Here is a 20,484-nt window from a genome sequence, read left to right on the forward strand (position 1 = left end):
CAGCCATAAACAATACAGAAGCTCATGGGTGTAGCTTTTTTCCAATAAAACTTTACTGACAGGCATCGAGCTAGGTTTGGCCCACAGACCACAGTTTGCTGCCCACCCTGGACTGGAAATAAAGAGATGTGAACAAAAGTAGTCATGGCTTCTGTCTGTGTGAAGTTTACACTCTAAGCAAGGAAAATGTAAATTAATCATATAATCACAAACAAATTATAATTATGAACACAGGTGCCTTAAGGAAAGATAAATTCTCATAGCTCTATAAATGAGGATGTGATGTATAGTCTCAGATCAAGGCAGACTTCCCTCAAGAGTTGATGCTTTGAACCTGAATATCCATCAATAGATGATTGTATAAAGAACTTGTGGTATTATATGCAATGGAATAATACTCAGTCCTAAAAAAGAATGAAATAATGCCACTTACAGCAATGTGGATGGACCTAGAGATTATCATACTAAGTGAAGTAAGTCAGACAGAGAAAAACAAATATCATATGATATCACTTATATGTGGAATCTTAAAAAAAAGGATACAAATGAACTTATTTACAAAATAGAAACAGACTCATAGATATGGAAAACAAACTTATGGTTACCAAAGTGTAAAGATGGTTGGTGGGGGATAAGTTAGGAGTTTGGGATTAGCAGATACAAGCTATCATATACAAAATAGATAAACAACAATGTCCCACTATATAGCACAGGTTGGAACCATATTTAATAGTTTGTAATAATCTATAATGAAAAAGAATATATATATTCACTATGAATATATACATAGCTGATTCACTATGCTCTCCACCAGAAACTAACACAACATTGTGAATCAACTATACTTCAAAAAAATAAATAAATAAAGAGTTGATGCTTGAGTTGGGCTCTGAATCAGCATTAACCAGCTAAAGAGAGAGGAAACAACATGTGGAAAGTCCCTGCGGCAAGAGAACGGAACATTTTGGAAATTGAAAGAAGGCCAGTGGAGTGGAGTGTGGAGGAGAACAGGGAGAGGGGTGAGATGAGGCAGGAGAGGAAGTGGTCCATGCACAGCCCTGGGCCATGCTTGGGGCTCCAATCTACCTGGGACTAATGAGAAAAGCTGAAAGCAGGGGAGACACAGGATCAGATTCCCATTTTGAGAAAAGTCTCTCTGGGGACTGCAACATGAGAACAGAAAAGAGCAAGTGAGGATTCAGGGGAACCAATGAGAAAGGTGGCAATGGAGGTAGAGAGACGTGGAGATGAAGATTTCAGAAGGAGTGTTGATGGGGTGGGTATGGAGGGAGAGGCTCCTCAGTGTCATGTTTGAACAGTTGGTTGGTTAGTGGTGCTGTCTGCCCACTGAGACCAGAGCACTGGGGAAGTCCCTGTTGCTTTGTTTTGTTTGGGTCAGAGGAAGGGGCAGGTTGCATTGCCTTTGAGACATTAAGTTGGAAGTGTCAGATAAGCAGATGAGACGTACAGCCTGGAACTCAGAGGAAAAGAGGGGGCTGCAGATAATATGTTTTGGGGAATCATCAGCATATGGAAGGTAATTGAAGCTCTGAGCATGGATTAGAGCATCTGGGGGAAGAGAACGGAGTGAAAAAAAGAGTAGAGAGCCTTAGGAAAAATCCTCCAGGAACTCTGATATTTAATAGCAGAGAGAGGAGGGTGATCCTGCAAAACACACTGAAATAACAACCAAGGGAGTGGGGGGAAAAAACAAGACTGTTGTGGCATCAAAGCTGAGGGACAGAAATGTTTAAGCAAGGCTTGTGTTCATCCTGGACACACAGCACAATGGGACTGACCGCGGATGCCCAGCTGTCATTCTGACTGGCCAGTGCATCCACTGTGATTGGTCAGTGCCCCTGCTGTACCAGCTGTTTAATATCATGATTCTCATCCCTGCTTTCAAGGAATGATCATCAGCGCTGAAGGTTTCTAGGATGGCAAAGAAGAAGAGCGGAAACCTTCTGTTGGATTTAGCTACAAGTATATCACTGGTGACCTTAACAAGAGAACCTGAGATGCAGTGATGGGTAGAAGAGTGAGCTGAGGAAGGAATAGGAGGTGGGTTAGTTGACAGGAGGCCCAGGCAACCCCAAAGACGTTTTGCTGGGATGCAGAGGGGCTGAGTAGGACAGACAGAGGGGAAGCTGGATGGGGCTGAGGGGTGGGGCTGAAATTTTCCTTGAAGATGTTAAGCGATGAGAAGGACTTACTTGTTCAGTTCCACTGTGTAGTTAGTCTCTTAACAGACTTTTATCTGTCTCATTCACTTATTCATTATTTGATCCAACATGCTTTTCTCATCCTTGGGGGAGATGCTTACTATGTTACAAGCACTGGATTCATTTTATTTCCTTCTTTCTTTTTCAACAGGCACTTACTGAGCACTTACTGTTTGTCAAGTGCTGGACAAGGTCCCCATGATAGAGAAATAAATAAGATAGAGCCTGTGGGCTTAATAGTTTAGTGCAGTGGTTATCCACCAGCAGTAATTTCATCCCCTTTCCTGCCCTGGAGGACACTGGGCAGTGTCTGGAGATCTATTTGTTGTCATAGCTTGGGGTTGGGTGTGCGAGGAGGGAACTAGGGATGCTACTGGCGTCTAGTGAGTGGAGGCCAAGAATGCTGCTAAACATCCTAGTGTGCCCAGCACAGCCGCACAACCAAGAAGCATCCAGTCCAAAATCTGAATAGGGTGAAAAGTGCCTCAATAAATGTGTGCATATGGCGAGCGCAGGCGCCAGAGGATAACCACATACGCACACACGGTGGAGCTGGCCAGGCGGGAGATGAGGGACAGACAGGAGGGGGCATGGTGCACACTCAGAAGCTTCCAGTAGTTCAGGGTGGAGGCACCATGGCCAGGAAGGGCAGAAGTCATGAGAGTCGGGCTGAGGCTACAGATACCAGGCCAAGTATTTTGGATTTTGTCTGTTTAGTGGGAAGCCACTAAAGGGATCCAAATGAGACGAAACCAGATTTGTGTTTTAGGAAGATCCTTCTGGTGGCAGCAAGATCAAATAATAATCCAATAATCGCTAACATTTATTAAGAGCCTGCTGTGTGTCAGGGCCCTTTTCTGAGTACTTTATTGGATTACATCGTTTAATTTCCCAGCAGCCCTAGTGGGGAAGTGCTCTTGTTCCCATTATACTGCTGAGGAGACTGAGGCCAAAGGGTAAAAAAGCTTGTAAATGGGGGATCCCCAGCCTTGACTGAGACTTGTGCACCAGCGTGAGGTCACCTGCAGTTTTTCCTGTCTCCCACTTTCGGTCTGGGCTCTGGAACCAGACTGGAGCATCTACAGGGTCTCGGTTCATAATTCATCCGTTCCAGCTCTCCCTGCAGCTGCTCCAAAAATTCCATGCCTGCAGCTTTGAGGAGTGTGGCCTTGAAGTAGCCAGTTTAATTCATCCTGATTAGGAATTCTCACGTAGCTGTTAATTTTTTAGAGACTTTGTGGCTGCAATGCCCTGTGGAAAGAGAAACATTTGCTTCTGGGAAATCTTTGCTGACTGAGACCTTTATGTGGACCCTGGTAATCTCATATAGCTTCTCCATCAGGACACCCCACCCACTCTCAAATGTACCTTTTTCCCTCTATTTTTGCTGGGTTGGGCCGGGTGGATTTACACAACTAATAAAATTTAAAGTAGATCTCACAGCCCAAAGCTACATCATTAGCCAGCACAGATCCTGCTTTCCTGGGTTTTAATTACAGTACCTCCTCCTCCCATTAGGAGGGATAGTTGCATGCAACAACTCCTGGCCCAGGACTGACAGACAGAAAGAGCTGGAGACTGAGGCCTGAAGGTGGACGGTACTGCACCCTGAACAGAGGGAAGGAGAGGTTTTTGCTGCTCAGGGGGGTCGAGGTTGTGGACAGAGGTGGCAACAGAGGGCTCGGCAGGGCTCCTCCCATTTGGAAATAAGACGGGAGACCTATCTTCATATTTATGTATGCTTTTAAATCAATGTGTCTTCACTTTTAAAAAGCAGTAGCAAGGTTCTGGCAGGGCCAAGGAGAGGCAAACTGGTCTGGGATCCAGAGGAAAAGCCCTTTAGAAAAGAAAGCTGGTGTCTATGCAGTGGAATTAACCCCAACAGGGGGTTTCTTTGAAGTTAGCTTGTGACCAGTGAGTTCACAGCCCCAAATTACCCCTGCCTGACAGGTGCAGAGCCTAGGCCTGGCTGCCGTCACGTGGGGTGTCCCTGCAAGAAGCCATGTTCTCTTCCTGCGCTGATGGTAGGAATGTAAATTGGTGCAACGACCATGGAAAACAATATGGAGGTTCCTTAAAAAACTAAAAATAGAGTTACCATGTGATCTAGCAATCCCACTCCTAGACATTTTTCTGGAAAAGACAAAAACTCTCATTTGAAAAGATACATGCACCCCAGTGTTCATAGCAACACTATTTACAGTAGTCAAAACATGGAAACAGCCTAATTGTCCATCAACAGATGAATGGATAAAGAAGATGTGCTACACACACACAGTGGAGTACTACTCACCCATAAAAAGGAATGAAATAATGCCATTTGCAGCAACATAGAAATGACCTAGAGATTACCTAGTAAGTGAAGTAAGTCATACAGATACAAAGACATACCACATATGGTATCACTTATATGTGGAATCTGAAAAAATGACACAAATGAACTTATTTACAAAATGAAAAGAGACTCAGAGACATAGAAAACAAACTTGTGATTCCTAAAGGGGAAGAGGAGGAGGAAGGATAAATTAGGAGTTTGAAATTAACAGATATACACTACTGTAGATAAAATAGGTAAGCAACAAGGATTCACTGTATAACACAGGGAACAGTATTCTGTATCTTGTAATGACCTATAATGAAAAACAATCTGGATTGATTGATTGATTGATTGATTTATAATTGAATCACTTTGCTGAACACTTGAAACTAACACAACATACATCAACTATGCTTCAGTTTTTAAAAAGCCAACTGCTGATTTTCAGGCTCTCTCTCCACGTTTCAATTCTTCCTTTAAGGCTTCCGTGGTAGGACAGAGAATTCACTGGGCTTCAGTTTTCGCATCTCCACGATGAAAGATCTGTCAGGCTACAGACCTTCTCTTGTCCCTAGAGGGGTTGATTTCTAGACTAAATTAAGCCTTTGCTAGGATGGCAACTACATACCTGCAGTGCTAAGAAAACTAACTTTACACCCAAATATAAGGCAGTTTCCCACTTTCCCAAACAAAAGGGCTTCAAAATATTTTTTTAACCAACCTGAATATATGTACATTTTTGGAATGCAGTATAAATGAAACAACAAAATGTTTACTTATAATTTGTAATTAATTACTTTAGTTACACATCTTTAACCTTATAAAATATGTAAACTGTTGATTTTTCAATACTGCTTTCTCCCACTTATGTTTCATGAGTCACTATCCAAACCTGTCAGGTGCAGTTTCAACTCCAGAGTGTGTTCTGTTCCCAGTGTATTTTTTTAATCCCTAGAATGGCTTTTTGAGTCCCCTGACAGTTTTCCAGGGCTCGTGTGCCTCACTTCCATCCGTGTTCCTGAGAGATGGCTCTTTTTGAACCTGCGGATTATGCCCTCCTTTAAAGTGCCATCCCAAGCCACAGGTCCCAATTCCCATAAGCTGGGGCAGTTGTGATTTTTTGTTTCATTTTCCTTATCGGTAAATATTCACGATCTCTTGCAGCAATTAACCATTGCTGAGTTTCTTTTTAAAAGTGACTTTTCAAAGTCTTGTTTACAACAACATCCAACACTAAAATTGTGAAGTCACAATCCCAAGAATAACCACTGCATCTGTGTTAACTGAATTAGGTGGGAGGGTGCACTATAAGAGGAGTCTTTCTATGGTTGTAGAGTCCATCAGATGATACATTGGCTATATTGAATGTAAGGCAACACCCTTTTTTTCTGAGTGATTAAGGGAGATGCAGGAGAAAAGATAGTCATATATTTGGGCATAGACCAACAATTTTAATTCACCGAATTCTCCTTTAACACCCATCAGCCTATTACACTGCGCATAGGCAGATATGTCCGATGGCCCCAGGTCACAGAAGGTGGTGCTACGCCTGCCGGGCCCCGCCAAGAACTCTGGCCACCATCTTTCCCCACTTCCCAAACACCAGTAACTGCAAGCCCCTTCTGGCCACCTTTCTGCCGAACTGCCGCTGGGCTTTTGTGTGGTTTAATGAACATAGAGTCGTTTGGAAATATGCACTGTGCACCACAAAAGGAAATAGTAATATAATCAGAAATCATTATATTCAGGCACTTCAGCACTATTGCTACTATTAATGTCCATTATCACTATATTACCTGAAATGTGTTTAACAGTCACAGGCACTAATCAAGGTGTCTGTCCTGGAGAACGTTCATTCTCTCTGTCTGGATCACACTATGTATTGTGCTGTGACTGTTTTAAATTTTTTTCAGATAATTGGAACCTGCTACTTCATACTTTGAAAAGTAATGTAGTGGGTGAAGCCCTGAGAGGTTCAAAGCCTATGCTTCCATCAGGGAAATAATGCAATTTCCATGCAGAATGATTATAATATTATTCAGTGGTTACATGGTGGTGGGGGGGGGGTTCTGTTTTTGTTAGGCTTTGGAAAGTGGCAAATTGAATTCCATCCAAGTAATCAGAGGTTATGAGTTTCCAGCACAGTATGTTTGCACATGTTGGAGGCTCATTTTCCCACAGTTGTCCCCAGCCCAGTGCCCCTTGACCATTTGCTGGCCACTCGGGACAGACCTGAAGTGCCAAGGAGTTAATTCACTGACAGGAGCCCTCAGCCGATGAGACATAGGAGTTGGCGGCAAATACTCCAGCTTCCTCTCACCTCAGGTGGGACAACTCTGAGACATGCCCTTCTCTGTCCCCCAGAGGTCCCCAGTGAGATTGGCTTTGGTGTCTGCAGTGATGACTTGCTTATTTAGGGCAGTCTCTGTGGCTTCCTTCACTTACCTGTCTTACTTCCCCATTCACCTACCTGAGCTTTCTGGCATCACTCTCCAAATAAACCATTTGCCTCAAATTCTTGTCTAGGTTCTGCTTTCCAAGAGAGGCACACCTGGTCTCCCAGCTTTCCCCTTCCTATTTGGAGAGTACCCAGAGGGCTCTCTGGGTCCCTCTGTCCTGTTTTGGGGAGGATTCATGGCATCAGCCAGAAGTCTTAATGTTTTAAGGCATCTTCATCCTGAAAGATGAAAATTCTGAACTTTTTTTTTTCAGTCAGGAAGGTGATGGATATAATTTATTTCTCCCTCTTCTCTTAATTATTATTACCCCATTCAAGTGAGACAAGGTGATTTAATCCGGGTTGTATTTTAAATGCCCATAATCGATGTCCTCATTCTGAGCTATATCTATGTGCTCTTAGATAATTTATGTATAATTTTAATAGATTTGTCAACGGCGGCCCTTCTTCATCTAAACAGGCTGCTTGCAGACAGATCACTTAATTTGCACCTCAATGTTATTTTTCATACGTTGTTGCTGTACGGCCAACAGACAGCAGATGATCCCATTACAAACGCATTTGACACAGCATGGACTGTGGGGAGGAGCAAACTCAAGGTCTCCTACTGTGGCAAGCAGCGTGTGGTCCTGCTCACTCAGAAGGGGTGGGTCCTGGTGATCACGGCACCTGAACAGGTGCCGAGGCTGCAGCCCCCTGTAGTACCCAGATGCTGATGAGAGCCCTGGCTTACCTGCCCCAACAGAGGCTGTCAGTGCCACGCCCCTTCCCCCAGCCTGGGGAGCACCTGCTGACTGTTCCAGTCCCACTTCCTCCTCTCTCTATGTGAGGGTGCCCAGCGTGCTCACGGGGCAGGCTGGAGGTGTTGGGGGACTGATACCCCCAAAGCACTTGCCAACTAAGGAGAAGTAGGAAATAATGAATAAATACCTCAGCTTCCTTCCTGTCTTGGGGGGAAACTTTAAGATATGTTCTACCCAGTCACTCAGAGGATCCCCAGCAGGAATGAGCCCTGGTTGCTCATAGCAGTCAGTGCCTCCTTGACCGACTTTCCCGTTTCCTGTCTCACATCCCTACTCCCTCATGGTGCTTTGTTGGATCAACTCAAAAAACAAACAAAAAAACCTTACATCCAAATCAGTGTTTCAGGGTCCTCTTTGGAGGGGAGCTCAATCTAAGATGTGTGTCCTTCTGAACGTCTTCAGGTTGATCTTTCAGGTGTGCTCATCCTCCGGGACCTAGATTAGGGCCTGGCAAGGAGCTTCCTGCACCCCAGGGGCTCCACCTCCTCTGTCCACCTTCAGCCCTGCCAGCAGAGTTAACTTAGCCCTCATCACCTGCAGCCTTGTGACTTCCCCTGTTTCTCTGCACGTGGGTGTGCAATGGGGTAGATGCCAACTCTGCCAGCTCCTAGCTGACCTGAACGTCTACTGAGAGGTGATAGTGCTCTAGCCACATCCTCAGTTTAGAGCAAAGACCAGAGATGCCTGGTGGGGTGAAGGATGGGGTAGCCAGGCAACGCTGAGGGTGCTCTCCCTTTGGGGGGGAAAAAAGTACAGAAAACCCTTCTTCCAAAGACTGATGTGAGTGCTGACGGATTATTTGTGCCATTTCTGTCTGCTGGGGTAATTGCAAGGCGAGTGCATTGTGTTCCAAAGGAAAAATGTTCTCTAGACGCGGTAATCTTCACCCTGCCAGCTTGTGGCAGAGGGAACCACATCAACTTCTAAATTTTCTCAATGGAGTGAGATGTGTGTAATGTGTAATAAAATATAAACAAGCCTTTAAGAAGCATCTATGTGTTTCTTTTTATCAACCTTTAGATGCGTTAAAGCCAACTACAATTTTATATGAATTCTAGATGATATGTAGTATTTTTATTTGCTACTTCATTGCTAAATGTTTCATATAAAACTGAAGAGGGAAAAAAATACACAGTCCCACATATAAAAGAAGCAGCAGATGGCTAAATGTGACCGTGGGAGAGAAGCAGTGAATGGAGTGAGTTCAGAACAGAGGCTCCCTCACTGGGTATGGCCCGAGATGGAGGGAAATTCACATATGTGGTTACCTGTGTTCATTAGCCATTTGCTTCCACTGTGTTTTAAGTAGGCCATTAGTATTCAGAAGAATCTACAGGTATCTTTGTTATGGTTTTTTTTTTAATCTTTTAAATGTACATATAAATGAGTATGTATTATTTATAGATGTCTTTGGATTTAGAAACATCGAGCTTGAAAAGTAATGCAGCAAGGAATATTTAATTTACTGCTCGCTGGAAAAGAGAGCAGAGAGAGGAGGACTTTATGCAGGAAAGAAGCCTAGGTTGGGATAAGTTGTTTAACCTTTTTAGGGGACTTTCCTGGAATCTTCAGTTACAGTTAAACTGTAGAGAGATGACAGGATGAAAAAAAAAAAAAAAAGAACAGTGGCTGGGGAGTTTGGAGGCCAGCACTGTGGTCCTGGCTCTCCTGCTAATCAGCTGTGTCACCTTGAGCTTGTCACTCACAGGCTCTTGCCTTTTGTTTCCTGCCCGCATCTGGACATCAAGACCTGCCAGGCTGTGGCCCCGCAATTTGGTGCATTTGTATTGACTGCTGTGGGCTCTGGCCGGACTCCCTGGTCCCTGGGTTAGTTTACACCAGTGCCGTGAGGTTGGTGAGTGATGGTGCTGTGTTTTTTCAGATGGGACGTGAAGCCATGGTGCGATCAAGCCACTTGCCTACACACATTGGTAGAGATCAGGAAAACAGAATTAGTTTCTCATTCTATTTTCAGTTCCTAGGCTGTTTCTATATTGGCCAAGAAAAGCAGAGAATTTACAGAAATTCCTGGTAATGACTGCTTTCTGCCTGGGTACAGAGAAACTTGCCTGTCTGTGATTTATTTTTAAATGGATAACTCATCATATCTGGGTAAAAAGTACCGTAATCTCCAAAGGCTTTTCTTTCACAATTTTTTTTTTCTCCCTGAGCGCATAAAAACAGCCTCAGATCTATTCAAATAAAATAGCTTTCTACTGGGTGACGAAGTAATGCCTCTCAGACCCCCTTGGGGCTGGGAAACGGTTTTCAACTGCTGGCCCTAGGGCTTGGACTTGGAGGAAAGATGGAATGAGGGAGTAGAAGCTATGAAAGCATCTGCCCGAAGTCCTGGAGTTTGTTTACCAATTCCTGGGGAGGAGGTGGGTGGAGAAGGGGATGGTAAAGGCTGAAGTTGTCCCCTTGGAGGAAATTCAGGGAGAGAGCTGGAGGGAGCAGGGAGTGGTAGCTGACCAGTGTCAGACAGACCCAGGCCAGTTGTACACACGGTCAGCACCTTGGTCAGCCAGCTCCAGAGGAAGCTCCCTCTCCAGCTGTCCCCTGCGTCCTCACTTCGGTGGAGAGGTGGTGGGAGAGAAGGCACCAGCCGTCCCCAGGGCGCTGGAGGTATTTCAGGGACGCCTGTCCTGTGCCCCGGTGGCAGGCCTGGTAGTAGTGATGTTACAGCCACCAGTTACAGGTGCCGTGGGGCTATGCCAAGTGCCTTTCTTCCACTCAGACAGTTAACTCACAGAACAACCATGGATGTTCAGTCATATCATCCCCATTTTACAGAGGAGGAGACTGAGGCAGGGGTGGGAGTGGAGTGGATGGTTGGCAATGTGATCACTCTGCCGTTAACCTTAGAGATTTAGGCTCAGGTTAGACCTAGGCCTCTCAGAGGATAAATCTTCCGTGCTCCTGATCAACATCAAGCTCTGATTGTGCCGCGTAGACCATGAGCAAGGCTACAGGGTTCAGACTTGGGAGAAGGGGTTCCCAAACCTCCCTGCAACTCCACGCCGAGACCAAAACCCACTGAGTCTCAAAGCCTACCTTGTTTTACCCTGTGAAGCCACTTTTCCCCCATCCCTTCTTTCTAAGGGGCAGGGGAGTCCAGGGCACCCTGAACCCTGACAGCCAAGATGTCGGCCAGACCTGGCAATGGGCAGATGCCGGAACCGTGACCTTGTTTGGTAGCTGCCTCTCCTGTCCCCATGCTGTCTCCAGCCCCCTAACATGTATAGTGGTGGGCCCCATAAAGGGCCAATGTGGTTGGCCTCTCGTGTGCTGTGAGCACAGGTCAAATACCCCCTTGAAGAACCAAGGCAAATGTCCCCAGGGTCAGTCACCAGGAAGGGGACAGGCCTCAGATAAGAAACTGGAGCAGAGAAGGTGGGAGGGAAGAGGGAAGCCCCGGTCTCTCTGAGCTCTGCTTGTGGGGTCCGGACTTTGAGGTGGGCTCTCACCTGGGTGTGAATTCCGGTGTGGTGGATGTGGAGATGGGGGCTGCCACATGGAGCTGGGATGGGCCTGACCAGGCCCGTGGACCCTCCTGGAGAACAGCTGGGCAGCCAGCTTATCCGGCCGCATTCTACTTCCTCTTTCCACTGCTCTCACTCACCTCCTGGCCCGCTGTTCTGTTTTACTCCCTAGGACTCTAGGTAAGTCTTGTTCAAATGTTATAGCCTGGCCCCAGGAGTGTGGGAAGAACCAAGGGGAGAGACTTGTCCACATCTGAGTCAGAGTTGTAAGCGGCAGCATGGGGGGGGGGGGATGGCCCTACCCACACGGCGACCTAGAAGGTGCTGGAGAGGAGGGTACCGTGTGTCTCGGCACCGGGAAGGAGGGGGCACCGTACCTGCCGCACTCCCGCCCAGCAGCATCAGCAGCTGGCCTTCGCGTCAGTGAATTAGGGATGCCGGCGCCTGTCCTGCCTCTCCTGGGGTCCGCGTGGCCATCTAATGAAGGAGAGAAGATGCAGAAACACTCCAAAGAGCCCACGGCACCAGGCAAATGTGAAGCGTCATCATGAAAAGCTTAAATTTATGGGTCTAAAGGAGAAGCAACATCTGGGAAGGAATTATTGCAATTTAAAGGGAGGATGCAGGCCTGTTTATAAGAGCGAAATCTGGAAGCGATGTCTGATTTTCTTTTAAACTGGTTTGTATTCCAATCATGAAGCTGTGGTGTGAACGTCCAGATGTTCGAAGCAAAATTGGAGAAAATGAGTTGAGTCTTAGAGGCGTTTTCCTTCCATCAACAGAGCTTTACTGAGCATCTACTACGTGCCAGGTGCTACTACACGCTGGGCTCACATCTAATGCCACTGCGGGTGAGTCTGTGTAACAGGCCTGCAGGCGCCTCTGCCCTTCTCTCCAGCTAATGACCTTCGGGAAGTGCAAGGTCATCCCAGTTCCGGATCCAGTGACAGGAAAATCCCTATTAACTCAGGAAGGGGTGCACTGAGTGGTGGGGCTGAAATGGGGGGATCCTAGTTAATTTAATTACTGAGAGGTCTGCCCTGCAATAATGTTTTGTGTGGGCGGAGTTGATTTACAACTTTTTTTTCTGAAACGTGTGGGTCTGGGTTTCTGGCAGAGCTCTGCCATGGCATGGCTCAAGGTGCGATCAGGCACAGGCACCCCGTTGTCCGTATCTCCCCACTCTCCTTGCCCAGACCAGCCGAGAGGGACCAGGAGACAGGCCATTACGAAGCCTCCTTGGGTGACAATGTGCCCTTATCTTGATACTCTCCAGTGATTTCTCTCAGAAGGGTCTGTACTCCAGAGAGTGCAGGAAAAACTTCTTGGGGGGGAGTTTTCAGTAGGAGAAGGGGTGAAGGGGGGGAGGTCCAGGAAAGGGGAGCAGGTGCATGTCTGGTCACAGAAGTGGAGGAGAGCTGGGGGTGTCTAGGCGCAGGAGACCCGGGCAGTGGAGGACACTGGGAAGAGCCTCTGGTCCGGGAGTGATGTGACCGGTTCTGGGACTGAGCATAGTTCCTCCAGCACCAGCAGGGCCACTGGGAGGCTGTTGCTGTGACCCAGGTAAGAGGTGGGGAGGCCTTGCCCCAGGCAGTGGAGATTGGAGAGAACTGTTCGGAGCAGTGCTGGGGGTGGGGGGGGGGGGCAGTGCCAGGCCCTGAGAGGAGGATCCAGCAGTGGCAGAAGTAGGGGAAAGTCAATCACAAACACGTGCATCTCAGTTGGGCAGGGGTAAAATTGATTACTGAAGTGCGGAAAGTGCAAAAAATCCTCAGTATATCAGTGTTTGACCTGCCAAAGCTCCACCCTACCTGACAGAATCTTACTCCTTAGAATTGAATTTCTCTCATTGGAAAGAATTGAATTTAGTTTTTCTCTTGTTGAGGGGGAGGTGGTGAAATGAAAAACAAAACAAAACAAAAAGATTGGAAACAATGAGTAATAGTAACGAAGAATCCAGGTGATCTGCCTTCTTGCTGACAGAGGTGTTGTGGTAGGTGTAGGGGGCCCCCTGTGGCTTCTCTACTGTAGGAGGGTCTGCTCAGGGTGAGGGGGTCAGTTCGGAACCTGACCACCTCTGGGGCATCTGGAGGCTGCTGAGAAGTGGGCGATGGGGTTGGGGGGTAGCCATTTGAGTTGTAGGATTGGTTTGGGCTCACCAGGACCCTGACTGGGGTGCAGACACCCACTGACACCTGTGCTTTTATTCAGCCCAGGGTGGTGACTACAGAGAAAACACAGGACAGCTCCAAGCTTCTCATTGCTTGAGGTCCCAGGAACAAGGGGGCCGAAATTCAGAACAAAGATGTGGGTTGGGAGGCACAGGTCTAGGGTTCCAGGTCTGGCTCCCTCCCTCCCTCACTTGCTATGTGACTTCAGGTAATTCTTATTTTCCGTGAGCCTCAGTTTCCTCATCTGTAAAATGGGAGTACTAAAAGTAACGTATTCATAAACTTATTAGAGAAGGCAGGTGAGAAACTGTGAATGACTAGCTTTGTGATCGTCGAACATTATGAAAGTATTGTTATTATCCCTCAATCACAAGTCATGGTCTCTGAAGATCCTATCTTTCTTTGAAGAACACGCACCCTGCAGAAAAGCTTGCCAGGCGGTGCGTCCCTACTTGGAGAATACATGATGGATCTCATCAATGGCCAGTTCTGGCTCTTTAATGGAAAGAGGAAGCCTCTGCGTTGTGCTGGGTGGGCTCTCGGACCGCGCGTCATCTTTACATCTTCAATCTCTCGTTGTAAAAGCAGTGCCTTCCGGACCCCTCAGTCGAGAACCTGATGGATAAACACTCAGAGAGAGTGTTTATTTTGGGGATTGGCAAGATGCCTGCAGGCTTTGGTGAACCCATGGTTGATATTATTAATGGCTGGCCTGTTTTTCTCTCATAAAAGAGAGTGTGAATCAGAGTTCCCCTTGCAGGATACGTTCAGAGCAGACATCCCAGCCGGTGCCTGGTGTGCAGTGGGGTCCTGCACCTGGGCTGACAGGACTGTGGGTATGGGAGCTGGTTTCCTCCCTACAGTGTACAGCCTCCTGTTCTTCTGCTTTTTTTCTTCCAAGGAAGTTAGAATCCTCTTTCCCAGTTGTCTGTGGGGTGGTGAGCTACCCACGCACTGGAGCTGTAATTGGTAGCGTGGTCAAGACCCAAGCACGGCTGCTCTCTTATCCTGCCTCAAACGGGAGACTCCCTAATTGGTTTCTCCTCCAAAAAGTTGGTAGCTTTTATAAGGAAGTAAAAAAAAAAAAAAAATCCTGGGCCCCTTGTTTATAATTCTCTTGGCTATCAATTTGGTTCATGTCAGGAACCATCTTTATTATAGACTTCGAGTTGGAAGGGGGCCTCAAAAATTTCTTTGAGTTTAATTTTGAGGCTCTCCCAGCATTTAGGCAGTTATTTAACCCAAACAGCCCATTCATGGGTCTTGATTTCATATTGGCCTTTATGCCCTGTCAAACTCAGTTAGCATCTCTTCAGGGCCTTGAGAAGGTAAAGGACTTAAGACCAATTTCACAGGCATTGACTTATTACCTACTGTATTTTTTAAACTAAAGTAAAAAGTCCCTCATCCTTTAGTGACTCATCCTTTCTTAAGCCTGGAAGCTTGCCCTTTGATGATGAGATGAGTGGGAGAGAAAGGATCAGTTTGACCAGAACTGTCAAAGGTCAAGTCCAGAGGTGGTACCTTCATCTCCCCTGGAGACGGAAAATCGTGCCTACCTCTCTGTGATTTCCTGGGTTCTTACCTGAGATTCATTTCTCCCAGGCCATGATCTTGGGAAATTTAAGGTTTTACAGTGTTAACTTGGGAACAAATTATTACTAGAAATCAGTTTCTAGTCATTTATTTTAAAATCACTTTAAATATCATGCATCTCCTTAGAGTAGAATGAATTTAGGTGCATGGATATAGCTTCTAGGCCTCCTAAGAAGAAAAGATAGTGAACGAAGGGTCTATTGTGTACCCCCCTGTGATGGATGTCGTAGGCCAGAGATTCAAATATTAAGATAATGTCTGTCCTCAGGATGCCCAGGATTTGAGTGCAAGGAGTAGAAGTTGGGTGGGAGGAAGAAGAGCAAGAAGAGGAAAGAAATGAAATAACTGAGACATGAACTAACACCAAATATGAGCTGAGAACAACTAGAAACCCCTCAAGGGAGGAGCATCTGTTTGGGATGGGCAAAGATGTCATGAAGGAGGTGTGACCGGCCCTGGGACTGTGAGTGGGTGATGGCAATACTGAGATGCTAATGCTGAGAATGGTACTTATGTACCAGTCTCTCTAGTTTTAAAAATGGAAAGTGAAAGTTCATAGAAATTAAATAATTTAGCTGGTGTCACAAAACCAAGAGCCATGTTAGAATTCTAGTTCAGATGGCTGATTCCAAAGTCCTGCTTCTAACCATCTCTGATAATATATTCATTAGGATCCTGACAGGAGCAGACACATTCAAATGTGTAATTTGAAGAGAGTTCAATGAAAAGACTATTCACAAAGGTGTAGACACAGTAGGAAGAGACCACGGCAGGGCAATACCCCAGGGCTCATAATGGGGGTGGGGGGAGGGAGCTGTTCCTGGAAGGCAGAGAGGGAGCTATGTGGAGCCTCCACCTACCCATCGCCAGCCAGAGCCCTGACCTTCAGTGGAGGGTCACAGCCATCCCATGAAGACACTGCAAGGCACTGCAAGGAGGAAGGGAGATAAACACCCAGCCCCACTCCCACCCCCAGGCTCCCACTGGTGTCTGCATTGCCTAAACATAACCAGAAGTCACAGGGTCTCAGAGCTGGAGTGATGCCCTCCGTGCAGATGAAGTAAGCCTCCCAGGACACAGAACCAGATGGAAAGCAGACCTGGAGGAGCAAACAGAAGATCCCCAGCTGTGATGTCACACATGTCGGCTCACATCAGGATCTTCTCATAAGCATGTCAGGGAACCGTCCCGAAGAATGTGGCTTTGCATGGGCTTTTTATTTTTGTTCAGAACTTTGTTCCAGTTATCTCCTCTGGAGGTGGCCTCTGGGGACCACAGAGGAGGAAGGATGAGGCCACTGGCATCAGAACAGTTTGGACAGCCCTGGAGCGTTGGGTCACCTGGGTTGGAGAGAAGGGAAACAGCCTAACCTGACACTGGCAACCGAGAGGCTTATCTCAAGAGAATGAGAGCTCCTCCTAAAGCTGGGTGGCCAGGTGCTCGGACTCTCGGTTAGTAGCCTTTACAGTGTCCTGCAAGGCCCTACCCAGTCTGGATACTCACCTCTCTAGCTCAGAGTCCTACTAAAATCTCCCATGTCCAGCCACAGTGGGGTCCTTGCTGACCCAGGAGCACAGGAGTCATGCTCCCCGACACCTGCACAGCCCACTCCCTCATCACCTTCAAGTGTGCTTGAGTGTCATCTTCCCGTGAGGCTTGTTACCCCGACCACCCTTGCTAAAGTGCACCGCAGCCCGCCACCCACATCCTCTGCTCTGCTTCTTCCCTAGTAAATAGTACTCCCTTCTAACACACGCTACAATTCGTACTTATTATTTAAGTTTATTGTTTATTCTGTTTCCACCCACTAGGAGGTGAGCTCCATGAGGGCAGGGATTTTTTCCCCCTGTTTGGTTCACTCAGATTCCCAGTGCTAGAACACTGCCTGGTACGTAGCAGGCACTCCATACACATGTATCAAATGAATGAATGAATGAATAGGTAGGTGAATGAATGAGATCCACAAGGGTCTAAAAATGGACTGAACGCTGTCCACTGGACCTCTCCCTTCACCAACACATACCTGTCAAGGATCTTTCCCAGAAAAACATCGATCTTTTATTATCACCAGTACTGTCAATACTTTGTGGCCAAGGGGATCGATTTATCCGTGGGCTTCACATAAGCTTGGTAGAGGAAATGTACTCACGACGTTGGCTCTGTGTCGAAATTAAATGGTGACCTTGGCTTACTTTGCTTCCCTACAGAGGTTATTTCTTAATCATAAAGGAAACATTCTATCCTGGGGGAAAGTAATATTTTTGCCACCTCCAGCTTTACAATGGCTCTTTGATATGGCCCACATGTCTGTGTCAGCAGCAGCTGAGAAAGCTTGAGTTTGAGAGGCTCCAAGAAAGACCCGTTGCGTCGTCGGAGAGAAGCTCGTCTTAGAGCGGGATTAGTTTACAATAACTTATTTACCTGTCCACATCCTTCATATCACATTAAAGCTTTCCCCTGCTAGCCGGGACTCTGGAGTGCTAGGAGGAAAAAGGAAAATCAATTGATAATGATATATTCAGTTTAGAAAAATATATTGACTCGCAGGTAATGACAGTCATGCATTTTTTGCAGTAGAGGATGCCATTTCCTGTCGTGAAGATGGCTTTCACATATATTATATTTGAAAGGGGGAACGAGGAACAGCCCTGCCTCCTCATAATAGATAGCCTTTTTCTACGAGGTATTAAATCTATATTTTTTTTTAAACCTTCTCTCCAAGGAGCCCATCCTTTGCCTCCTCAAGGTCTTCTTGTCCATTGCGTAAAAGAAGTAATGATTTGTTTCTGTAATTCTAAGGTCTGTGTCCTGTTCCCTTTTCAGCATTAGATTCAAGACTTAAATTTCTTATTTTTCCCCGTGTTTGGAATTTCTTGGTTTGGATTAGATGGAAGGGAATGTCATTATTCTCTCTTATTGAATGTCAGTGGCTCTACTCTGGGGATGAGGGCTTTGTGTGTTTGGGGATGGGAGAGCGAAAGCTGGTGTCTACCCCTTGGGGCTCTCTGCTGCCCACTCAGACCCCGTGATCTTGGGGTGCCATGGCAGGGTTTGGGGACCCCCTGTGTGACATCACCTACACCTGGAAATCCAGGATAAGGACTAGCTGCCCCTTAGAGTGGGAACCATCCCAAATACTGGAATTCCAGAGAGAACTTTCTACAAAGATGATACGTTTCCCCCACCCCACCCTACCCATCTCCTGTCTCTCCTGTCTCTCTCTAGACAGCCTGGCCTCCTGGTGATGCTCATACCCTGCTAAGTGTTGGTGGCTATCAAGGATTCTGCATCCTGGGGACGAATCCCGAGCTTGCCAGAGACGGACGGCGCAAGGTAGGTCAGCTCCCTGGAAATCAGAAGGGCATCTTCTCTACCACTGATTGCCTGGGGGAAGTGAGGTCCTCTCACCCTTTTGGTCAGTGAGAGTTTTACCATAGAGGAGGGATTAAGTGGTACCCTGAGCCAAGCTAAGCCATCTGGACCCCAATCTACCTGGAATCCACCCATAAGCATGGCTGTCACTCCTCGCTCACCTGGGACTGGGGTCCCACAGGAAGCCGGATCTGGGGACACTCAGCAGCTGAGTGACCCTTACATGCCTCAAAAACTATAGTTTCTTCTTTTGTAATTTAACTTTTCTTGTTATTAAATATCACTAAAATATTATTTGTTCATTGGAAAAATATTTTAAAAGATAACACCTAAAATTATATAAATTACTTATAACTGTAATCCTGAGAAATAAGCATTTAAGGGTCCTTTTTTATGCTTTTTCCCTATGTGTATATGCAAGCGTGCGCGCACATACACAGATGGGATCACACTATACGTACTGCTCGGTGATGCGCTATTTTGACTTCACGATACGTCGCAGGTTCCTTTTTATGTCAGTAAATACAAATCTATAGCATTTCTAAAGGCTTTATATCATATGCTTGTAATAAGCTACAGTGCCTTAATAATGAACATTTAGTGTGTTTCTACTGTTTCACTCTTACAAATAATACTACAGCAAACATTTCTGTATGTATGTGTGCATAGTCATTTGATGATTTCCTTGGATTAAATTTATGGAGATCTGCCCTAAAATTTTGATTCAGGACTGTCCAGCCTAGATTATGAAGACCAGAGGGTCAGGAGAGTTGGGGGAACACAGCCTCCCTTGTGAGGGCAGAAGTCTGGTGAAATGAATCAGCCAGCTGGGCTGGAATGAAGGTGGGGCCGGGGGGCATGAGATGCAGGGCAGCTGAGACTGAGCTGGCCTGGCCTGGCCTGGCCTGGTGGCACCTGAGCACGTAGAAGCCCATGGGCAAAGCCACCTCTGCATACCTCCCAGGGCTGGTGCTGGGGGAGCTCATGGCTCAGGTGCCACGTTCTCAGCAACGCCACGCCCTGGTGCCCTCAGACCCAGAGCCTCGTGGCCTATGCCTGAGGCCAGCCTGCAGCCTGAACTCCAGCCTCCGCACACAGCAGGGGCCACAGCAGCAGACGGACAAGGTTCCTGCCATGTCCGGATTATCTGCTGGTCAGAGAGCTTTCTCTTTGGACTCAGAGACAGAAGGGTTGGAGACGCCCTCCACTCCCAGAGCCCTCGCACAAACTGAAGGGATCCCGAGTTGCGGGCAGTCATGGCTGTCAGCAGGAAGTAGGAGGAGGCTCCAGGCTGGGCCTGAATCAGCCGCCGGAATAGAAGAATCATCCGCATGCATCCAGCCTGCTGCCTCCCAGCAGCCCAGTAGGGGCGGCCAGCACGGGCAGATAGGCTCCTGACCTTGAGTGTTGTGGGGCTGTTGGCACATTCCTAAGAGCGCCACTGACATGACACTAGGTCGTCCTTGACACTAGGGAGTGCTTTGCTTCTGTGGCTGTCGGGTCAGAGGAGGGGAGTTGGAAAACTAGACAGCTGAGCTTGGATTTGGTGACCGTGGCATTCTCAGCTCCTGGTGGGGATAGACGTGGAGTTAAGTGTCTGAGAAAAGATTCTGGAGTTGCTCTTCACAGAAGTCAGTTTTCTAAGAATACTCCTTCAAGTTTTAGACGTATGAGTGTGGCGGGGGTGCAGGGGATGGAGAGACCCAGGGCAGTGGGTTGATGGCCCCTCTTTTGGGGTCTTCTATTCCCTGCCTCTGACGCAAGCTGGCTCATGGCTCTTATTCATCCCAAGCTTCGAGAAGCATGTATTTTAGGATCAGGAAGGACCTTGAGAGTGATGTCACCAGGCATATTTGATGGGATACACCCCTTGTGCTCACCAGACCAGACTGGTCTTCCCACTGAACTCACGGTGGGCTTCCCTGCCACCTGGCCAGTTCCTGGAGGATGAGAATCACATCTGATTCTCTCTGTATTCCCTTCCACCTCCCCCACCCAGCACCTGCCAGGGCTTTCAATAAATACTCACTGCACACACAGCCATAGCACGTGGCCGGGTGCTG

General features: G+C 47.0%; 1 protein-coding gene across 2 annotated transcripts in view; it reads left to right on the plus strand.

Moving 5' to 3' along the window:
- Positions 1 to 20,484, plus strand: part of KLHL29 (kelch like family member 29) — a 295,554-nt gene that overhangs the window by 62,505 nt on the left and 212,565 nt on the right. For both annotated transcript variants that reach the window (XM_032497107.1, XM_032497108.1), the window contains exon 2: positions 18,275 to 18,382. The gene's annotated coding sequence lies outside the window, so the exon portion shown is untranslated. The remainder of the gene's footprint in view (positions 1 to 18,274; positions 18,383 to 20,484) is intronic.

The sequence above is a fragment of the Camelus ferus genome, chromosome 15 (assembly GCF_009834535.1).
Source record: "Camelus ferus isolate YT-003-E chromosome 15, BCGSAC_Cfer_1.0, whole genome shotgun sequence".
Taxonomy (NCBI): Eukaryota; Metazoa; Chordata; class Mammalia; order Artiodactyla; family Camelidae; genus Camelus; species Camelus ferus.